Raw genomic sequence first — 20,125 nt, forward strand, 5'->3', positions numbered from 1 at the left:
ACTATAATTATCTTGGGGCATGGTACAGAGAGAAGAGAAATGATTTTTCAAGAAGTTATTTTGTGTTTCATTGAAAGAAAATCTCAGAGAAATATTAGAAATGTACAAGCATATGAATTGGGAAAAGAAGTAGACCATTCAGCCCCTCATACCTGCTCCGCCATTGTGATTGATCTGATTGTTGCTTCAACTCCTCATTCCAGCTACACCCCCTATCCGCCCCCACCGCCATAACCTTTGACTCCCTTGTTAGCCAAGAATCTATCTACATCTACCTTAAAATTGATCCATCTCTGCCGTTCTCTGGCAAAGAGAGTTCCAAAGTTTCGCGACCCTCTGAGAGAAAAAAACTTCTTCGAATCTCCATTTTAAATGGGAGACTGTGTCCCCTATTTCTCATCCCTCCCACAGAGAGAAACATTCTGTCAAGTTTCACCCCCTCCGAATGTTTTCTGTTTTAATAAGATCACCTCTCAACCTTCGAATCTCCAATGGATACAGGCCCAGCCTGTCCAACATTTCCTCTAAGATAAACACCAACCCCACACCCCCTCCCTCCCCCCCATGCCAGGTATCAGTCGAGGGAACATTCGTTGAACTGCTTCCAATGCATTTATATCCTTCCTTAAATAAGCAGACTGAAACTGCACAAAATACTTCAGATGTAGCCTCACCAATATCATGTACAACTGTTGCATAACAATTATTCTCCTGCAATAAATAATAGCCTTCCTAATTCTAACTTTTGGTTGTTCATGTACCAGGACGCCTCGATCCCTCTGTTCCGACTGTCCTGAAATCTCTCACCATTTAAGTAATATGCTGTTCTTCTATTACTATTGCCAAAGTGAACATCTTCACATTTTCCCACATTATACTCCATCTGCTGAATTTTTGCCCTCTCAGTTAACCTATTCATGGCCCTTTGCGGACTCCTTGGGCGCAATTCTGAAGGCCAGCCCTGGGGGTTTTCCCACAGCAGAGGCGGTATCTGCTGCCAGCAGGATTTACATTCCTCACTCCTGTCGCCACCAGGGAACCCACAGCAGGCGCTGACTATGATGGAACCGTAAGATCCCGCTGGCGGAAGGGCTCCTTAAGTCATCTTCACAACTTACTTTTCCACCGATGTTTGTGTTATCAGAAAGTTTTGCAGCCATAGCACAGTAGCACATGGTTAGCACAGCTCCAGGGACCCAGGTTCAATTCCGATCTCGGGTGACCGTCTGTGTGGAGTTTGCACCTTCTCCCCATGTCTGCGTGGGTTTCCTCCGGGTGCTCCAGTTTCCTCCCACAGTCCAAATATGTGTAGGTTAGGTAGATTGGCCATGCTAAATTGCCCCTTAGTGTCCAAAAGTTTAGGTAAGGTTACTGGGTTACGGGGATAGGGTGGAGGTATGGGCTTAAGGAGGGTGCACTTTCCAAGGGCCGGTGCGGACTCGATGGGCCGAATGGCCTCCTTCTGCACTATAGGGATTCTATACATTCGGTCCCCTCATTCAAGTCATTGAAGTCATAAATTGTAAATCGTTGAGACCTAGCACTGATTCCTGTCGTACTCCAGTTGATACACCTTGCCAATCCACAAATGACCCATTTATGCCTACTCTTTGTTTCTTGTTGCCAAATCCTCTATCAATGCTAATATGGTATGCAGTACATCATGAGCTCTTATTCTGCCTTTGACACGGTACTATGTCAAATGCCTTCTGGAAAGCTACATACACCACGCCTACAGGTTCCCCTTTATCCACATTACTCCTTACTCCAATAAATTAGTCAAACATGATTTCCCTTTCACTAAACCATGTTGACTCTACCTGATTGCATTGAGACTTTCTAACATTTCCAAATTATTTTGTCCTTCTGATAGTAGTATTCCTCCATTTCAAAAGTTATTATGAAAAATTGATGGTTAGATTGCTAGCATTTCTCTATCTAAGCTGAGGAGGGGTGCAGTGAGGGGATTTGCAGGGGGAGGGAGACATATTTTCCATCTGGCCCTTTTTGTATTTGGCCTGAGAGTGTCGACTTCTTTTACAGCATGTGAAAAGCTGTTAAATCTTTCATCCCTCAGCACAAACATTCCACACTTTAATGAGCACAGAAAGAAACAAGTGTAGAGTACATTCTGCAAGTGTGCAAATCTCTAATGATCAAGTGTGAGTTAGTACATCCCGTGTTCCTGAGAAGCATGAAATTTGCATCTCCTGTTTCTCCCGCACTTAAACTTTTTGACAAGTGCACACGCAAGAATATTATTTATAACTAGAAAACTGTTTGGCAGCCTATATCCTGCAGTAAGCTCCTTCTTTCTGGTGACAAGCAGCTTACCTGTCTCAGTCAGATTTTATCCATTATCTAAAAAATATCAGTATTGGGGCTAATATTTAGAGTTATAAAAATGTGTGGATCCAACTGATATATATATTCTAACAGATGTCATGGCTAAATTTCTATCTTTAGCTTCCTACTGCTTTGAATGTTTCCATGCCAGACAGCTTCATAATCTCTCAATTCTGAGCAGTTTTGAGTCGTGTAGCCATGCCTATAAGAAACTGAGTTGGAACTGTCAGTTCCCCATCCAAGGGATTTTTATAGTTTACACAGAAAAGAGACTTTATCTCTATATTCTGGAGTAGATTCTGAGGTGCATTAAAGCGTGAATGGAACATTCCAGAAGTGAATGGGACAGCTTCACAATAATGCTCCGTGAAAGACATTTCTCTTGCTTTCTGTTCCAAATCTCCTACATAAAATTTGTAGCTATGGACCCCTTGTTCAACACCCTCAAAATGTTCAAGGCAGAATTTTACCTTTCCGAGTCGATGGATTTTCAGGCGGGAGTTGGCTGTAAAATGCTTCGGATTCTTCCCACTGGGCTCTTGCTCACTCAAGCCTTGCCGCAATTTTAAGGTGGGATGGACAAGGCTTAGGCTAGGTCCCATGACCTTGTGTTAATTGAGGCCTTTACATGGCCAATTAAGGATGACTTAAGGGCCGTTTCTCACCTAGCCTCAATTTTCAGGCAGACAGGAGAATGCGCTCACACCCCCTGCCCCAGGGATGATGTGCTGGCCATGGAAAGGGTCCAGAGGAGGTTCACAAGAATGATCCCTGGAACAAAAAGCTTGTCATATGAGGAGCGGTTGAGGACTCTGGGTCTGTACGCGTTGGAGTTTAGAAGGATGAGGGGATCTTATTTCAACTTACATGATACTGGGAGGCCTGGATAGAGTGGATGTGGAGAGAATGTTTCCATGAGTAGGAAAAACTAGAACCCGAGGGCACAGCCTCAGGCTGAAGGGACGATCCTTTAAAAGTGAGGTGAGGAGGAACTGTTTCAGCCAGTGGGTGGTGAATCTGTGGAACTCTTTGCCACAGAAGGCAGTGGAGAACAAATCACTGAGTGTCTTTAAGACAGAGATACATCGTTTATTGATTATAAGGGGTTTAGGGGTGATGGGGAGAAGGCAGGAGAATAAAGATGAGAAACATATCAGCCATGATTGAATGGCGGAGCAGACTTGATGGGCTGAATGACCTAATTCTGCTCCTATGCCTTATGGTCTTATGATCTTATAGTCTTGTCACCCAAGACTGGAATTGAACCCGAGTCCCTGGCACTGTGAGGCAGCAGTGTGCCACCTTGCCGCTCCATTCTCTATTCTCCTTTTGCTCTCCTGTTGTCTCCCTGCTAACCAATTTGTAATCCAATTTATTGTCCTCCAACTAATTTCATACTGTTTAATATTCTCTAGTAATCTTCCATATGTCAAAGGCTTTCCTAATGTCCACATCCTAATGCCCACATCTGCTATATTTCCTCTATCTACCATGCTTGTTACTTCCTCAATGTAATTCTATGCGGATTATCAATATGAAATGTCAATGTCAGGTTATCAGTGTCATGGTGCCAGGTTGGCACTGCTGCGGTGCCAGGACACAATACCAGGACACTGTGTTACCATGTCCTTGACCACCCAGGGGCTACACTGGTCTCCGCGCCCCAGTGTGGTCATCTTGACTGCTGGAGTGCAATAGTGATTTCCGCCAGCGTGACATCACCCTGGCAGGTGGTTTACGTGACATCCCCTGAAGATATGGCGTTAGATGAATACAAATGGATGGTAATGAGGGTCATGCCCTCGTGTGTGCTGGAAGACTGAGAATAGGCCAATGTAATATCCATTGCAAACAGAGCTGGAATCCCCGCCCCCCCCCCCCCCCCAACCCCCACCCACCCCCCGCCTCTGCAAGTAAGTAAAACATTAAACCAAGTGACTGTAATTACACTGATTCGCTCTATTCCCTATTTAAAAATGGATGCTACATTGGCCTATTCTAAAGTCTTCCAGCATCCATCCAGCCTCGATAAAGTTTTAAAATATAATTTTTATGGCCTCAGCATTTCCCTCTCTCACCTCCTCGGATCTATCCCATTAGCACTGTAGCTTTCTGTCTTTAGTCCAGCCAGCTGATCTAGGATATTCCTTTTATCCACCGAGATCATTCATCTCACTGTCAGCCATTTCATGATTTGCCTCATGTCCGATATTCTTCTCTTTAGTAAAGGCTGACGCAAAGTACTTTGGAAATATCTGTGCTATTTTCTGAGCATGAGCCACAAATTGACAATCTTCTCTCCTTCTGGAACTTGGGTCTGACCTTAGCCTAGTAAAATGGGAGGAAATTTCTCACTCTGTTAACCACGAGTGTCGCATGAAAAATTCATTTTGTCAGTTTTAACTTTGCTCAGATTGTACGTGCCACAACTACAGGTCGAGTATCCTTTATCCTAAACCCTCAGGCCAATTGCATTTTGAATTTACGATCATTTCTGTTTTTGGATACCACATCTCAATGTGCATTACTATAGCTTGAGCCTAAACTAGCTATGTTCTAAAATAAATGGATGGCTTGAAATGTAAGATGCATCATTGAATAATAATTAGAGTACCTGTAATAATTAAATTTTTGACATATTCACCACAAAAATGGTGAACAGTGTAGACAAACCGCTAGGTATAGTGCAAACTATTTCTAGATTAATTTTGTCAATACAAGTTGTATTTGAACACTGCATTTCTAATTCTTATAAATTTTGTTACAGTGTTTGATTTCAGAATAAATGATTATTGATTTGCCTTATACACGATAATGGACATATCATTGCCAAACCAAATGCTTCGGACATAGTCGGCAGGAGTCTCTGTTCCTGAGACTACGTGTAGGCGCCGGGGCAGGATTTGTGGACTTCCACAACAGCAAAACTGGTGCTGCACCTGGACCGATACAGAGACCATTCAGGGGCTAGCACAAGCGCCAGTAATACAAACGCTGGGATATTTGAGTAACTAAAAGTGTTTCACTTATTACTATAAAGAACAAGCCATTCATTAGGCAGGCAACTGTAAACTGTCATGAGGATCAGTAAAGGATATTACAAGAAATACAAATGGGAGCTTCTGCAAGAGCTACATTTTTCTCTGAGTCACAGTGAATGTATTGTAGCAAATTGCTGCAGTTCACATGGAATCCAGCAAATAAATGCAAATGACAAATCATTGCTACTGAGAATGATCTTTGACATATGGCACAAAAAAGAAGAAAGCAGGCAGATCCTTTAATGACCATTGATAGAAAAATAATTTTTATACATTATTATATTTTTAGCTCCCACTTGCCTTACATCTGTTAGTCGATGTATCGGCTTGCAGGCCAATATCTTATTAAAATCAACAGACTTTGAGAAAAATACAGTGATGGATTACATATCAGATGCCACTCATAGTTTTGCGGAATAATTGGGTACGTTTTTGCACCAATGATTCACAGCGTAATTCAACTGTGAACTCAGGAATGGACTGAGTGGAAGTCAGACAGTTCTTCATTGGGGATGCAGAAGGAGATTGGAGAATGAAAAATCCTTTGCTCATCATGCATGCCTCCCAGTGACTAGTTGAAGAATGTCGCGTGGGGGTGGTACAGTGGCACAGTGGTTAGCACTGCTGCCTCATGGCGCCGAGGACACAGGTTTGATCCCTGGCCCTGGGTCACTGTCCGTGTGGAGTTTGCACATTCTCCTCCTGTGTGGGTCACTCCCCCACAACCCAAAGATGATCAGCATAGGTAGATTGGCCACGCTAAATTGCCCCTTAATTGAAAAACAATAACTGGGTACTCGAAATTTATAAAGAAAAAAAAAGAAGAATGATGCATGTACCCACACTATAGACAGGTCGTTTTACAGCTCGTCTATCATTACCTAGATTGTTGAACTGGAATGCTGAGTAGAAAAAAGGCGGAAGGATAAGAAGTGTCAATCACATTTGTGATTCAGTAAGGAACTCAAATTTGTCTTCTTGAGTGAGAGCCCTGATGTCTTTCAGGCACAGCATGGAAAGGTACTATAAACTATCCAAAGATGGAGATTACAGCACATGTGAGCAATGACACCATACCACTATCATTTATGGTTTAAACTATTTTGTGTCTATTGTTTTTGCTGATAAGTTGGTACAAACTTGTGATCATATGTTTCTATTTTAGTAACATAAAAACTCAGGAACAGGGCAGCGCGGTGGCCCAGTGGTTAGCACAGCTGCCTCACGGCGCTGAGGTCCCAGGTTCGATCCCGGCTCTGGGACACTGTCTGTGTGGAGTTTGCACATTCTCCCCATGCCTGCGTGGATTTCGCCCCCGGAACCCAAAAATATGCAGAGTAGGTGGATTGGCCACACTAAATTGCCCCTTAATTGGAAAAAATAATTGAGTGATCGACATTTTATTTTTAAAAAATAAAATAAAAAAATAAAAACTCAGGAACGAGAGTGTGGAACCATTGAGCCTGATGTTTTCGCTAGGTATTATTGCTGCAGTCCTTTCCTGATTTACTTACTTCTCTCAAGGAAATGAATAAATATAGGGAAACATTCAAAAAGAGTGTTCTCTATCCCAATCCTTAACTTACTAAGCATGTGGGCAAGTATCAGATAATCGAGGAGAGTCAACGCAGACTTCTGAAGAGGAGGTGATATTTGATGAGTGTAGTTGAGAAGGGGAATGTCTATGAGTTCCAGAAAACAGCTGTTAAGGTTCAACAGAAGAGCTTATTCCCAAAGATAAGAGTGTTCAGAACTAGAGGTAACCCTATGATGTGCGTTGGTAATGATGTGTTGGGTGTTCTGGATCACAAACAGGTCACCAACACTTGAAGTGGTGCAACTCTATTTTATTATAAGGTTAACTATATATATATATTTTTTAAAATAATTTTTATTAAAGGTTTTCATAAAATATCAATAACAAAATGAGGGAAAAAAAAGGAACCCAACAGGGTTAAGTGCAAAACACAGTCTAGAAAAGCAACCCTCCATACCCCCCTCACCCCTGTACATAAATAAAAATAAATTAACATTAGCACCCCGGCTTAACACAACAGGTATATACCCCCACTCAGTGAATAACAAAAACTGTGATAAAGGAACCCCCCCCCCCCACCGAGCTGCTGCTGCCATTGACCAATGTCTATCGTTCTGCCAGAAAGTCTAAGAACGGTTGCCACCGCCTGAAGAACCCTTGTATCGACCCTCTCAAGGCGAATTTCACCCTCTCCAATTTAATGAACTCTGCCATATCGCTGATCCAGGATTCCACGCTTGGGGGCCTCGTATCTTTCCACTGAAGGAGAATCCTTCGCCAGGCTACCAGGGACGCAAAGGCCAGAATTCTGGCCTCTTTCGCCTCCTGCACTCCCGGCTCCTCTGCCACCCCAAATATCGCAAGCCCCCAGCCCGGTTTGACCTTGGATCCTACCACCCTCGACACCGTCCTCGCTACGCCCTTCCAAAATTCCTCCAGCGCTGGGCATGCCCAGAACATATGGGTGTGATTTGCTGGGCTCCCTGAGCATCTAACACACCTGTCCTCACCCCCAAAGAGCCGGCTCATTCTTGTCCCGGTCATGTGTGCCCTGTGCAGCACCTTAAACTGTATGAGGCTGAGCCTCGCGCATGACGAGGAAGAGTTCACCCTCCCCAGGGCATCTGCCCACGTCCCTTCCTCAATTTCCTCTCCCAACTCCTCCTCCCACTTGCCTTTTACCTCCACCACCGAGGCCTCCTCCTCCTCCTGCATCACCTGGTAAGTTTCCAAGATCTTCCCCACTCCCACTCACCCCCCCGAGAGCACCCTGTCCTGGACTGTGTGTGGCAGTAGCCGCGGGAATTCCACCACCTGCCGCCTGGCAAATGCACTTACCTGTAAGTACCTGAAGATGTTCCCCGGGGGGAGCCCGTACTTCTCCTCTAGCTCACCCAGGCTCACGAACTTCCCGTCCACAAAAGGGTCCCCCAACTTTCATATCCCTGCCCTGTGCCACCCCGAAAGCCCTCCACCCGTTCTCCCTGGGACAAACCGGTGGTTCCCCCATATTGGGGTCCACACCGAGGCCCCAACTTCCCCCCTGTGCCGCCTCCACTGCCCCCAAATTTTGAGGGCAGTCGCCACCACCGGGCTCGTGGTATACCTCCTTGGAGGGAGCGGCAGCAGCGGCGTTGCCAGCGCCCCCAGACTCGTACCCACACAGGACGCCATCTCCAGCCTCTTCCATGCAGCCCCCTCCACCTCCATCACCCACTTGCGCACCATCGTCACATTGGCGGCCCAGTAGTAACCACAGAGGTTAGGCAGCGCCAGCCCCCCCCTATCTCTACTCAGCTCCAGGAACACCCTTTTCACCCTCGGAGTCCCTCGCACCCGCACAAACCCCATTATACTCCTGTTAACCCGCCTAAAAAAGGCCTTCGGGATAAACACGGGGAGGCACTGGAACAGGAACAAAATCCTTGGGAGCACCGTCATTTTGACTGACTGCAACCTACCCGCCAGGGACAGCGGCAGCGCATCCCACCTCTTGAACTCCTCCTCCATGTGCTCCACCAGCCTTGTAAAGTTAAGCCAATGCAGGGCCCCCAAGCTCCTGGCCACCTGGACCCCCAAATACCTGAAGCTCCTCTCCGCCCTGTTTAGTGGGAGCTCGCCAATCCCCCCCTCCTGGTCCCCTGGATGAACTACGAACAGCTCACTCTTCCCAATGTTGAGCTTATACCTCCAAAAGTCCCCGAATTCCCTAAGAATCCTCATTACCTCCGGCATTCCTCCCACCGGGTCCGCCACATACAGCAGCAAGTCGTCCGCATAAAGCGACACCCTATGCTCCTCCCCACCCCGCACCAACCCCTTCCAGTTCCTTGACTCCCTCAGTGCCATAGCCAGGGGTTCAATCGCCAGTGCGAAGAGCAGGGGGGGCAGGGGACAACCCTGCCTCGTCCCTCGGTGCAACCGAAGGTACTCGGACCTCCTCCTATTTGTGGCCACACTCGCCATCGGGGCCTCGTACAACAGCCTAACCCACCTGACAAACCCCTCCCCAAACCTGAACCTCTTCAGCACCTCCCACAGGTACCCCACTCTACCCTATCGAAGGCTTTCTCAGCGTCCATCGCCACCACTATCTCCGCCTCCCCCTCCCTCGCCGGCATCATGATAATGTTCAAAAGCCTCCGCACATTCGCGTTCAACTGTCTCCCCTTCACAAACCCCGTCTGGTCTTCATGGATGATCTGCGGCACACAGTCCTCAATCCTCGTGGCTAAGACCTTCGCCAGCACCTTGGCATCTATATTTAGCAGGGAAATCGGTCTGTAAGACCCACATTGCAGGGGATCCTTGTCCCGCTTCAGGATCAAGGAGATGAGTGCCCGGGACATCGTCGGGGGCAAAGCCCCCCCCTCCCTTGCCTCATTAAAGTTCCTGACTAACAGCGGGCCCAACAGGTCCATATATTTTTTATAGAACTCGACCGGGAAACCGTCCGGCCCCGGTGCCTTCCCCGCCTGCATGCTTCCTGTCCCTTTGATCAGCTCCTCCAGCCCAATCGGGGCCCCCAATCCCGCCACCAGTCCCTCTTCCACCTTTGGGAACCTCAATTGGTCCAGGAAGCAACCCAGCCCTCCCTCCTCCCGTGGGGGCTCGGATCGGTACAATTCTTGAGAGAAGTCCCTGAAGACCCCATTAATGCCAGCCCCACTCCGCACCACACTCCCTCCCCTGTCCTTAACTCCCCCGATCTCCCTAGCTGTGTCCTGCTTCCGAAGCTGATGCGCCAGCATCCGGTTTGCCTTTTCCCCATACTCATAGATCGCCCCCTGGGCTTTCCTCCACTGCACCTCCGCCTTCCTGGTGGTCACCAGGTCGAATCCGGCCTGGAGGCTACGCCTCTTCCTCAATAATCCTTCCTCGGGCTCCTCCGCACACCTCCTGTCTACCCTCACGTTCTCCCCCACCAGCCTCTCCCTCTCCCCCCCCCCCTGCTCCCTCCGCTCCTCGTGGGCCCTAATGGAGATCAGCTCTCCCCTCACCACCACCTTCAGTGCCTCCCATACCATCCCCTCTCGGACCTCCCCGTTGTCGGTGGTCTCCAAGTACCTCTCTATACTTCCTCGGACCCGCTCGCTCACCTCCTCGTCCACAAACAGCCCCACCTTCAAGCGCCACAGCGGCGCTGGTCCCTCTCCTCCCCCATCTCCAAGTCCACCCAGTGGAGGGCGTGGTCTGAAATGGCTATTGCCGAATACTCACTATCAGCACCCTACTCAAAATGAAAAAGTCGATTCAGGAATAAGCTATATGGACATGTGAGAAGAATGAAAATTCCCTAGCCCCCGGCCTTGCAAATCTCCAATGGTCCACCCCTCCCATCTGGTCCATAAACCCCCTCAGCACTCTAGCCGCCGGCTTCCTACCCGTCCTAGACCTGGAGCGATCTAGTGCCGGATCCAACACCGTGTTAAAGTCTCCCCCCATTATCAGGCCCCCGACTTCCAAGTCTGGGATCCGACCCAACATACGCCGCATAAAACGCGCATCATCCCAGTTCGGAGCATACACATTGACCAGTACCACCCTCTCTCCCTGCAACTTACCACTCACCATTATGTACCTACTGCCATTATCTGTCACAATGTTCGACGCCTCGAATGACACCTTCTTTCCCACCAAGATCGCCACCCCGCGATTTTTGCCATCCAGCCCCGAGTGAAACACCTGACCTACCCACCCTTTCCTCAATCTTACCTGGTCTTCCACCTTCAGGTGTGTCTCCTGGAGCATTACCACGTCCGGCTTGAGACCCTTCAGGTGCGCGAACACGCGGGCCCGCTTAACCGGCCCATTCAGTCCCCTTACATTCCAGGTAATCAGCCGGATCAGGGGGCTACCCGCCCCCCTCACCCGCCAACTAGCCATGACCCCTGCTCGGCCAGCCACGCGCCCGCACCCCACACCCGGCCCGTTCCCCACAGCGGCATACCCCCGTCTCGACCCCCCCCCCCACTCGCTCCAGCTCCCCCTTGACCATAGCAGCAGCAGCTCGATCCCCCCCCCCTTTGGCTAGGACCCATCCTAACTGGTTTACTCCCCCCATTGCACTTCCGCAAGTCAGCTGACTCCTGCTGACCCCGGCCACTCCCGCCTCTCCTTCGACTCCTCCCATTGTGTGGCACACCCTCCTCTCCCGTTCCCCATCAACAGGCTCTCCCCCTTCCCCTTCCACTCTAAGCGCGGGAAACAACCCTCGCTTCCCCGCCCCGGCCCCGGCCCCGCCCCCTCCAGTCTTCAGCGCGGGAAAAAGCCCGCGCTTTCCACCTACCAGGCCCCGCCACCTCTGACGCAGCTCCTTGTACAGGCCCGATCCCCTCACCCCCAACTCGGGCCTCCCCCTCCCCGCGTGGCCCCATCTTGCCGCTGTCCACCCCCCCCGTTCTGTCTACCTACCCCCCTCCAAGAACCTTCCCGACCAAAACAGTGCCCAACCCGCCACAGCCACCCTCACCGACCCGAGAAAGAAAAACACAGAGAAAAGAAACACGGAGCAATACAAATCCTTGAGAAAAAGTATAAACATAACATATCAACCACAGTCCCCAATCGCCCATCCCGACCCTCAATCTGTGTCCAACTTCTCGGCCTGCACAAAGGCCCACGCCTCCTCCGGAGACTCAAAATAATGGTGCCGGTCCTTGTAGGTGACCCACAGTTGCGCCGGCTGCAACATGCCAAACATCACCTCCTTCCTCTGCAGCACTGCCTTCGCTCGATTAGAACATAGAACATAGAACGATACAGCGCAGTACAGGCCCTTCGGCCCACAATGTTGCACCGACATGGGAAGTCAAAAAACAAAAGACATCTAACCTACACTACGCCATTATCATCCATATCCTTATCCAATAAACATTTAAATGCCCTGATTGTACCCGGCCCTCCTCTTCGCCACCTCTGCACTCCAGTCCTGGTATATTCGAACCTCCGTGTTGTCCCACCTGCTGCTCCTCTCCTTCTTGGCCCACCTGAGCACACTCTCCCGATCGACGAACTGATGGAACCTCACCAGCACCGCCCGCGGAGGCTCGTTAGCCTTGGGCCTCCTCGCCAGCACTCTATAGGCCCCTTCCAGCTCCAGTGGCCCCTGGAAGGACCCCGCTCCCATCAGCGAGTTCAACATGGTGACCACATAGGCCCCCACGTCCGGCCCCTCCAGCCCCTCCGCGAGGCCCAGAATCCGCAGATTCTTCTGCCTCAACCGATTGTTCATCTCCTCGAACCGCTCCTGCCATTTCTTGTGGAGCGCCTCGTGCCTCCACCTTTACCGCCAGGCCTAGATCTCGTCTTCATTATCAGAGATCTTCTGTCGAGCCTCGCGGATCGCCACCCCCTGGGTCGTCTGTGTCTCCAGCAGCTTATCAATAGAAGCCTTCATCGGCTCTAGCAGGTCCGTTTTAATTTCTTTGAAGCAACACTGGATACCCTCCTGCTGCTCCTCCGCCCACTGCATCCATGCTGCCTGGTCTCTGCCCGCCGCCATTTTGCCCTTCTTCCCTCGCACCTTCTTCAGGTCCACCACCACCTTTTTTGTCGCCCCGCTCCTGGTTGAAGCCATATACTGACGGGGAACTGTTATAAACTCCTTCACACACCGGGAAACACTGAAAAAGTGCCGTTGGGGGCCCTCAAAAGAGCCCAAAAGTCTGTTTTTGCAGGAGCCGCCGAATGTGCGACTTAGCTCCGCATAGCCACAACCGGAAGTGAGGGTTAACTATATTAACATACTTGAACTGTGGGTAAATGCAATACCAGCTTTAACTGTTGACCCTTGCCTAGTCCTAACCAGGTGACGCAATCAGCACATGGTGAATGTCTGTGTTGCAGGCTGTGAGCTCTGTGCTCCGAGCTGGCTGCTACTAGAATGCACGGGAACTCTCCTGTCCCCTGTCTTTATAGTGCGCGTGCTCTCACTGGTGATTGGCTGCGGTGTTGTGTATGCTGATTGGTCCCACTGCATGTCCATCAGTGTGTGTGTGCATCTGCACCATAATATACTGGTGTATATTATGACAGGTAATGGGCTGGGAAGGAGAAGACTAAGAGCGTTGATAACGGGTGTCTGCTGTAAATAGGAGGATGTGACAATCCGTAATGATCTCATTGAATGTTGGAGCAGACTTGATGGGCCAAATGGCCTACTTCTGCTCCGACGCCTTATAGTCTAATTGGTATTTCGCAGGAATCCATACCAGGGCCTCAGCTTTGCAAACCTTTGTGTGAGGAAGTATGAGATCATCTAACCTCAATTCTGAGAAAGGTAAATTGGAATATTTTCTTAATAGTGAGAATCTATAGAAGCTGCAGACGAGCCAAGGCATTAAAGTGATCACGCACAGAAATTATTAAAAACTGCACAGATACAGAATACTGTTTTTTGAGATCAAGGGGTAGATATTCAAAACCGAGGATAATGCTTCACTTACGTAGAGCCTTAGTCAGTTCCTAATTGAAAACTGCATTCTATTCTGGGCACTGATTCTTAGGAATGATATCGATCTACCATAATGATACTAGAGAGGGTTGCACAATGAGAAGAGATTACATAGATTTCCCATGTATTTCTTTAGTTTAGACAGTTGATTAAATTAAGATGTTTAATGACATTTCCAAGGTAGCTATAGAGAAACTATTTCCTCGACAAGGAATCTAGAATAAGGTTGCACTTAGAACAAGGCCATTGAGGTGTGAAAGCTGGAAGCACTTATTCAAGAAAATGGTTGTGAAAATCTGTGACTTACTCTGCAAAATATTTGTGGCTTCTGGTTCAATTGAAGTTTTCAAGGCTGAGATTGGTGTGTATTTGTTCGGTAAAGGTGTCCAGGAATAGGGGGCAAAAATAGATACATGGATCTAAAATACAAATCTTGCTATGGAGGGAATGCAGCAAAGTTTTACCAGGCTGGTTCCTGGGATGAAGGGACTGTCATATGAGGAGAGACTAAGTCGGTTAGGATTATATTTATTGGAGTTTAGAAGAGTGGGAAAGGATCTCATAGAAACTTATTCCAACAGGATTAGACACGATAAATTCAGAAATAATGGGCTGGATTCTCCGTTTCTGAGACCAGGCGGATTTCTCCGGCCGCGCCCACCCAGCGACCGGAGAAACCTGCCCGAGGTTAATGGACTTTTCCATTGTCCGCGTCTCACCCATGGCAATCTTGCGGCGGGCGAGGCAGAAGAATCCAGCCCTCAGTGTTTTTTCTTCTTTTTTTGTACAAATTTAGAGTACCCAATTATTTTTTTATCCAATTGGCCAATTCACCTAACCTGCACATCTTTGGGTTGTGGGGGTGAAACCCACGCAGACATGGGGAGAATATGAAAACTCCACACGGACAGTGACCCAGGGCCGGGATTCGAACCCGGGTCCTCAGCGCCGCAGTCCCAGTGCTAATCACTGCGCCACACGCCACTCCCAGCCCTCAGTGTTGACGCCAGTGCAGAATTTGTGGACTTCCGTGACAGCAAAACTGGTGCCACATCTGGACTGATTCTGCGACTCTTGAGGGGCTAGCACCGGCGTCACATGGAACACATTGGATTAAAATGAGAAATGGTGCGGGATTCGCCGGTTTTGCGATTGACACTTGGGAGGCTGACAAGCTGCAGCCGCATATACACACTGCACTCCCCACACAAACCATCCCAGCCAACAAGATGGCAGCAAGATGTGCCACCCCACGCTTCATGGATGCCAAGCTGGAAACTCTCCTGGGCGTGATGGATGAGAGGCAGCTGACACTGTACCCCAGCCAGGGAAGGAAGCTGCCAGTCACCGTCATTCACCGTGCCTGGACACAGGTGGCAGAGGCGGTGAACACCACCAGCAACTCTGTCTGGCCCGGCCAGCAGTGCTGGACAAAAGTGCACAACCTCCTCAGGGCGACCAGAGTGAGTAGGCAACACTGTGCCCCTGGCACCAACCCCCGTCCCACACAAACGTAACCCTATCCCCCTCACCCGGAGGGCGGGTGACCCCCAATCCTGCACCACATGTCGGCACAGATGCTGGCCGCCATGTCCAGGTGACCTGATCACTGAGGCCACCAACTACCCACCCCCGGGCTGCATGCGTCATCAGACTGTCTGAACTGTTGTTTTTTGATTGTCCCTCCATCCTGTGCAGGAGAAGGCCACCCACAACCGCCGGGAGCAGGAGAAGACAGGAGCGGGACCGCCGGCTATGAGGCCCCTTAGCATGGCAGAGCAGAGGACCTTGGGCGTGCTCGGCGGGCGAGGGTGAGGAAGTGAGACCCTGCTGAGTTGCGTTTCCCCGTGACATGTGTGCCAACACCGCGCCCCAACACCACCCCCAAATCCTGCCCCCCCCACCACCTGCACTACGCCCCCAGCCCGTGGTCCTATCATGCGTCTTATCTTGTGTCTTACAAGACCTGTCGAAGATGGGGCGGGACCATCTGGTGTCCCCCGCTCCCAGCCAGTGCTACAGCAGGAGCCCCCCTCGTGAGCTGAGCAGCGACGCTGAGAGCAGCTCAGACGCAGCCCTCCACTGGAGATGCAGGACATTCCGGAGCTCAAGTCCAGGGATGACACAGATTTCCCGTCACAGCTGCCTCCAACACCCTCCACCACCCAGAGACACTCACCTCGGTTGGACACTTTAGTTAAGAGGCTCCTGGGACACTATCTGGTGCCCACCACATAGCTGACCCGGTACAACAGTTGGTGGGAGGATCGCCGAGGGGGCGGACGGTCGGAGGGCGGGAATTGCAGTCGCAGAGCCAGGGACTACATGAGGGTTTGTTGGCGAACATGCAGCACTTGCAGGTGCAGTTGGAGGAGTCCAACCGCGTGCAGGAGCAGGAGGTGGTGCCGACAATGTGTGCCACCCAGGCCAACACTGCGCGGGGAGCAACCGAGGTGAGTGGGCAGCACGGTAGCATTGTGGATAGCACAAATGCTTCTCAGCTCCAGGGTCCCAGGTTCGATTCCGGCTTGGGTCACTGTCTGTGCGGAGTCTGCACATCCTCCCCGTGTGTGCGTGGGTTTCCTCCGGGTGCTCCGGTTTCCTCCCACAATCCAAAGATGTGCAGGTTAGGTGGATTGGCCATGCTAAATTGCCCATAGTGTCCAAAAATTGTTGGGTGGGGTTACTGGGTTACGGGGATAGGGTGGAGGTGTGGACCTTGGGTGGGGTGCTCTTTCCAAGGGCCGGTGCAGACTCAATGGGCCGAATGGCCTCCTTCTGCACTGTAAATTCTATGAAGTGTGTCCATCCAAGTGTGTGTCTGCATCATGATATCCTGGCGTATATTATGACATTGCACAGGGCTAAATCACTGGCTTTGAAAGCAGACCAAGGCAGGCCAGCAGCACGGTTCAATTCCCGTACCAGCCTCCCCGAACAGGCGCCGGAATGTGGCGACTAGGGGCTTTTCACAGTAACTTCATTTGAAGCCTACTTGTGACAATAAGCAATTTTCATTTCATGAGATGACCCAGTCCCTGAGGGAGACGGCACTGTCACTAGCTGATGTGACACAAACACAGACGGTATTGGAACAGTCAATGGGTAATGTGGCGCAGTCCCAGATGGAGATGGTCCACTCCCTATGCTCCAGGGCCGGCAACATGTAGACGCTGGTCGAGACCAGAGATGGCCTCCTGGACTAGCAGCGACATGTGGTGGGGAAGCCTCAGGCGATAGTTCCACTCACAACCCCATCCCATGGAGCAGCCCCGAGGCCATTGGGCACCCCAAGGGAGGAAGTGGTGATGGGGCCCATGCCGTGAATGCAGGGGAGATGCCAGAACACCGCAGCACCTCGGACTCCCCCTCTCCTGTCCCTGGCGCTTCTGGTGGCGAGTGGGCAGAACAGGATCGCACCACAGCACCTGGGATGCCCGAGCAGCAGCCGGGCCCATCCAGGCTCGGGCGGCCCAGAAGACGGCCGCCAACCGGGACCCAGGTCGCAGGGCGGGAATCGCAGCAGGCCGCCTCCACTCTGGCCGTAGAACCACTAAGACGTAGTGTTAGGGCCCGTAAGACCAGAAATTTAGACATCAGTTAAGTTGTCACAAGTGCAGGGCACAGTTTAGTGATAGGGGCTCGGGCACAAATCTGTGTATATGTTATCACATTAAACACCTGTTCACGATGTTACAACCTGTCTCGGTGATCTGTCAGATGGGTGTGAGGGGGGTGTTGGTCTTAGATCGCCAGAGAGAGGGGGCGTGGAATGGGTGGACATTGTGGGTGGCTTGGGCTTCCCCCCCGACCGTCCTCACCACTACCTCAAGGATTCAATAGCATTGTGTAATGGAATGGCCAGCTCGCATGCAGGGATCACCGAGTTGAAAGTGCCACCGTGGGCAGGAGTCCGACATTGTCAAACGACCAGGATTCATCGCAGAGCGGGTTGTCATCATTCTCCAACCCATGGACCAGATCCGTTCTTACTGCCATCCCAGGGCCCACACCCCGTAGTGCGGCAGGTATGTGTCACGGAAAGGGTTTCAGGGAGGGGATGAAGGGAGGTGTGTGGGTGTGTGGGAGTGATATGCGGAGTCCGTGCTCCTCCCCCTAGTTGGTGAACTGCGAGGCGATCAGAACGTCCCATGCGCATTGGCCCTGGCGCACAAGTCGTGCGGCCTCCCGAGCTTGTCTGGGCTCCATGTCCTGCCCATCTTCCCTCTGCCCTGCATCCTCCTCATCGGACGAGGACTGGCATTTCTCCTCCTCCTCCAGCCCCACTGCTGTGCGATGTTGTGGAGAACACAGCAGACCAACACGATGCGGATAGCCTCTCAGTGTCATACTGGAGGGACCCTCCAGAGCACTCCAGAGTGAACCCCACCTTCAGGAGGCTGAAGCACTGCTCCATCACGCTCCTGGTTGCTGTATGGGTGTCACTGGAGTGGGTCTCCGCATCGGTCTGTGGCCTCCATGACCGCAGTGGATAACACCTGTCACCCAGGAGCCCATGTGCATCTGATGATCACATATGAACTGCAGTTCATCGAGTGGAACCCCTTCCGGTTTCTGTAGAGCGGTGCAGGTGCTCTTGGGGGAATTGCATCCTTTCGATCACCCCTGGACCTGAGACATGTCGGCGATGGTGGGGAACCCCACTGTCCAGACATCCTGGTGAGCATGGTCCACATTGAAATGGACCTGTTGAGCCACCTGGGCATATAGGGCTGATCACAGAGGTCTGTGAGATCCTGGACAGGTCCCCACCCGGTGCCTGGAAGGACGCTTGACGGCCACTAAGAGTGGGTGTCCTCCCCCATACCCCGCGGTGCCAGTTGTGTCATGACCTGGCAGACATGTCGCACTGTCTCTCTGCTGAGCCGGATTTTTCGATGGCATTCCCTGTCCGGCAGGTCATCGAATGACAGGCACTGCCAGTAAACGCGAGGCTTCATGTGGCGCCTTCCTGGCACTGCCACCTCCTCGGCATGTTGGGCGGCCAGCTCTCAATCCTGAGCAGCTGGCTCCTGTCCCTCTGTGGCATACTCCACTGCTGCACGCTTCGCTGCTGCAGCTTCCTCCTCCTTGCGCAGCTCCAGCTCGTACAGTCACAGGGCATCGCCCAGGGCGGCAGCGACTAGTAGGAAGGCCGCCATTGCTGGTTGCATTCCAATATCCATTGTCTGCAGGGAGTGAAAGGCTGACATGTTAACAAGATACATACCCCCGCGCCCAACCATGTCCAACGGGCTATATGGTGGCCCCGGTTGGCACTGTCATTGCCCGTCACCATGGGGACTCTGGCCCTGGCGCAGTCCCTGAAGCCAGGGGTACTGTTGGCTGGCACTGCCATTGCCAGCAGTACGCTCCTCGGTCCCTGCCGGTGCCCCGTAGGGGCAACTGTGGGCTTTGTCCTGGGTAGGCCACCTGCTGGTGGCAGCCGGGTGAATGAGGTATGGTGGAGTGTGGGGTCAGGGGTGGGGGTTGTCACACTGTTGAACCAGGGGCCAAGGTGGGTGGTCAGTGGGGTGCGCAGCAAGATGGCCAGCTTTCAGGCCGCAACAATGGCGGTCCGTGCCTGGACACTGCCCCTGTCCCGTAGGTGGTCGCCATGGCCACATGGCCTGTTACCCCGTCAATCCCCCCCACTCCCGGTCCAGGCAGGCCCCACCCCCAGCCAGCCCGGCCAGTGTCTGGAGCGGCAGCCCACAGTCGCGCCTCTCTGTGTCCTACCCCCTCTCTCTCCCTCATCAGCCACGATGCCTGTTCCACGATTTTTAAAAGCACAAGTGAACCGCGCCGTCGGAAACTCTGCCAATCGGAGGCGGAGAATCTCGGAGACCCTGGAGAATACCGGGACAGGCACGTTAATGTCACACACATGGGGTGGGATTCTCCGTTCCCCTACGCCGATTTCGTAATCGCCGATTGGGTGGAGAATCGCTTTTAACGACCGAATTGGGGGCGGCGCCTATGTTCGGATTCTCTGGCCACTCCAAAACGGCGTCATTGGGGATATGCCGCACGCCGTTGGGACGACCTCAGGACGTTACCTGATGGCCCTCCCCCAATGCTGTACCCCCGATAGGCCGAGTTCACGATGGCACGGAGCACGTGTGCTCTCAGGTTTTGTGAACCCGGTTTGGTGGCTGTGGACTGTGTCCAGGACCGCCATAGTCGGGCAGGAGCCATGCTCGGGGGGGGACTGGCTGGAGGGACTGGTGGGGGGTGGTCCGGGGA

This window comes from Scyliorhinus torazame, chromosome 18 (genome assembly GCF_047496885.1).
Source record: "Scyliorhinus torazame isolate Kashiwa2021f chromosome 18, sScyTor2.1, whole genome shotgun sequence".
Taxonomy (NCBI): Eukaryota; Metazoa; Chordata; class Chondrichthyes; order Carcharhiniformes; family Scyliorhinidae; genus Scyliorhinus; species Scyliorhinus torazame.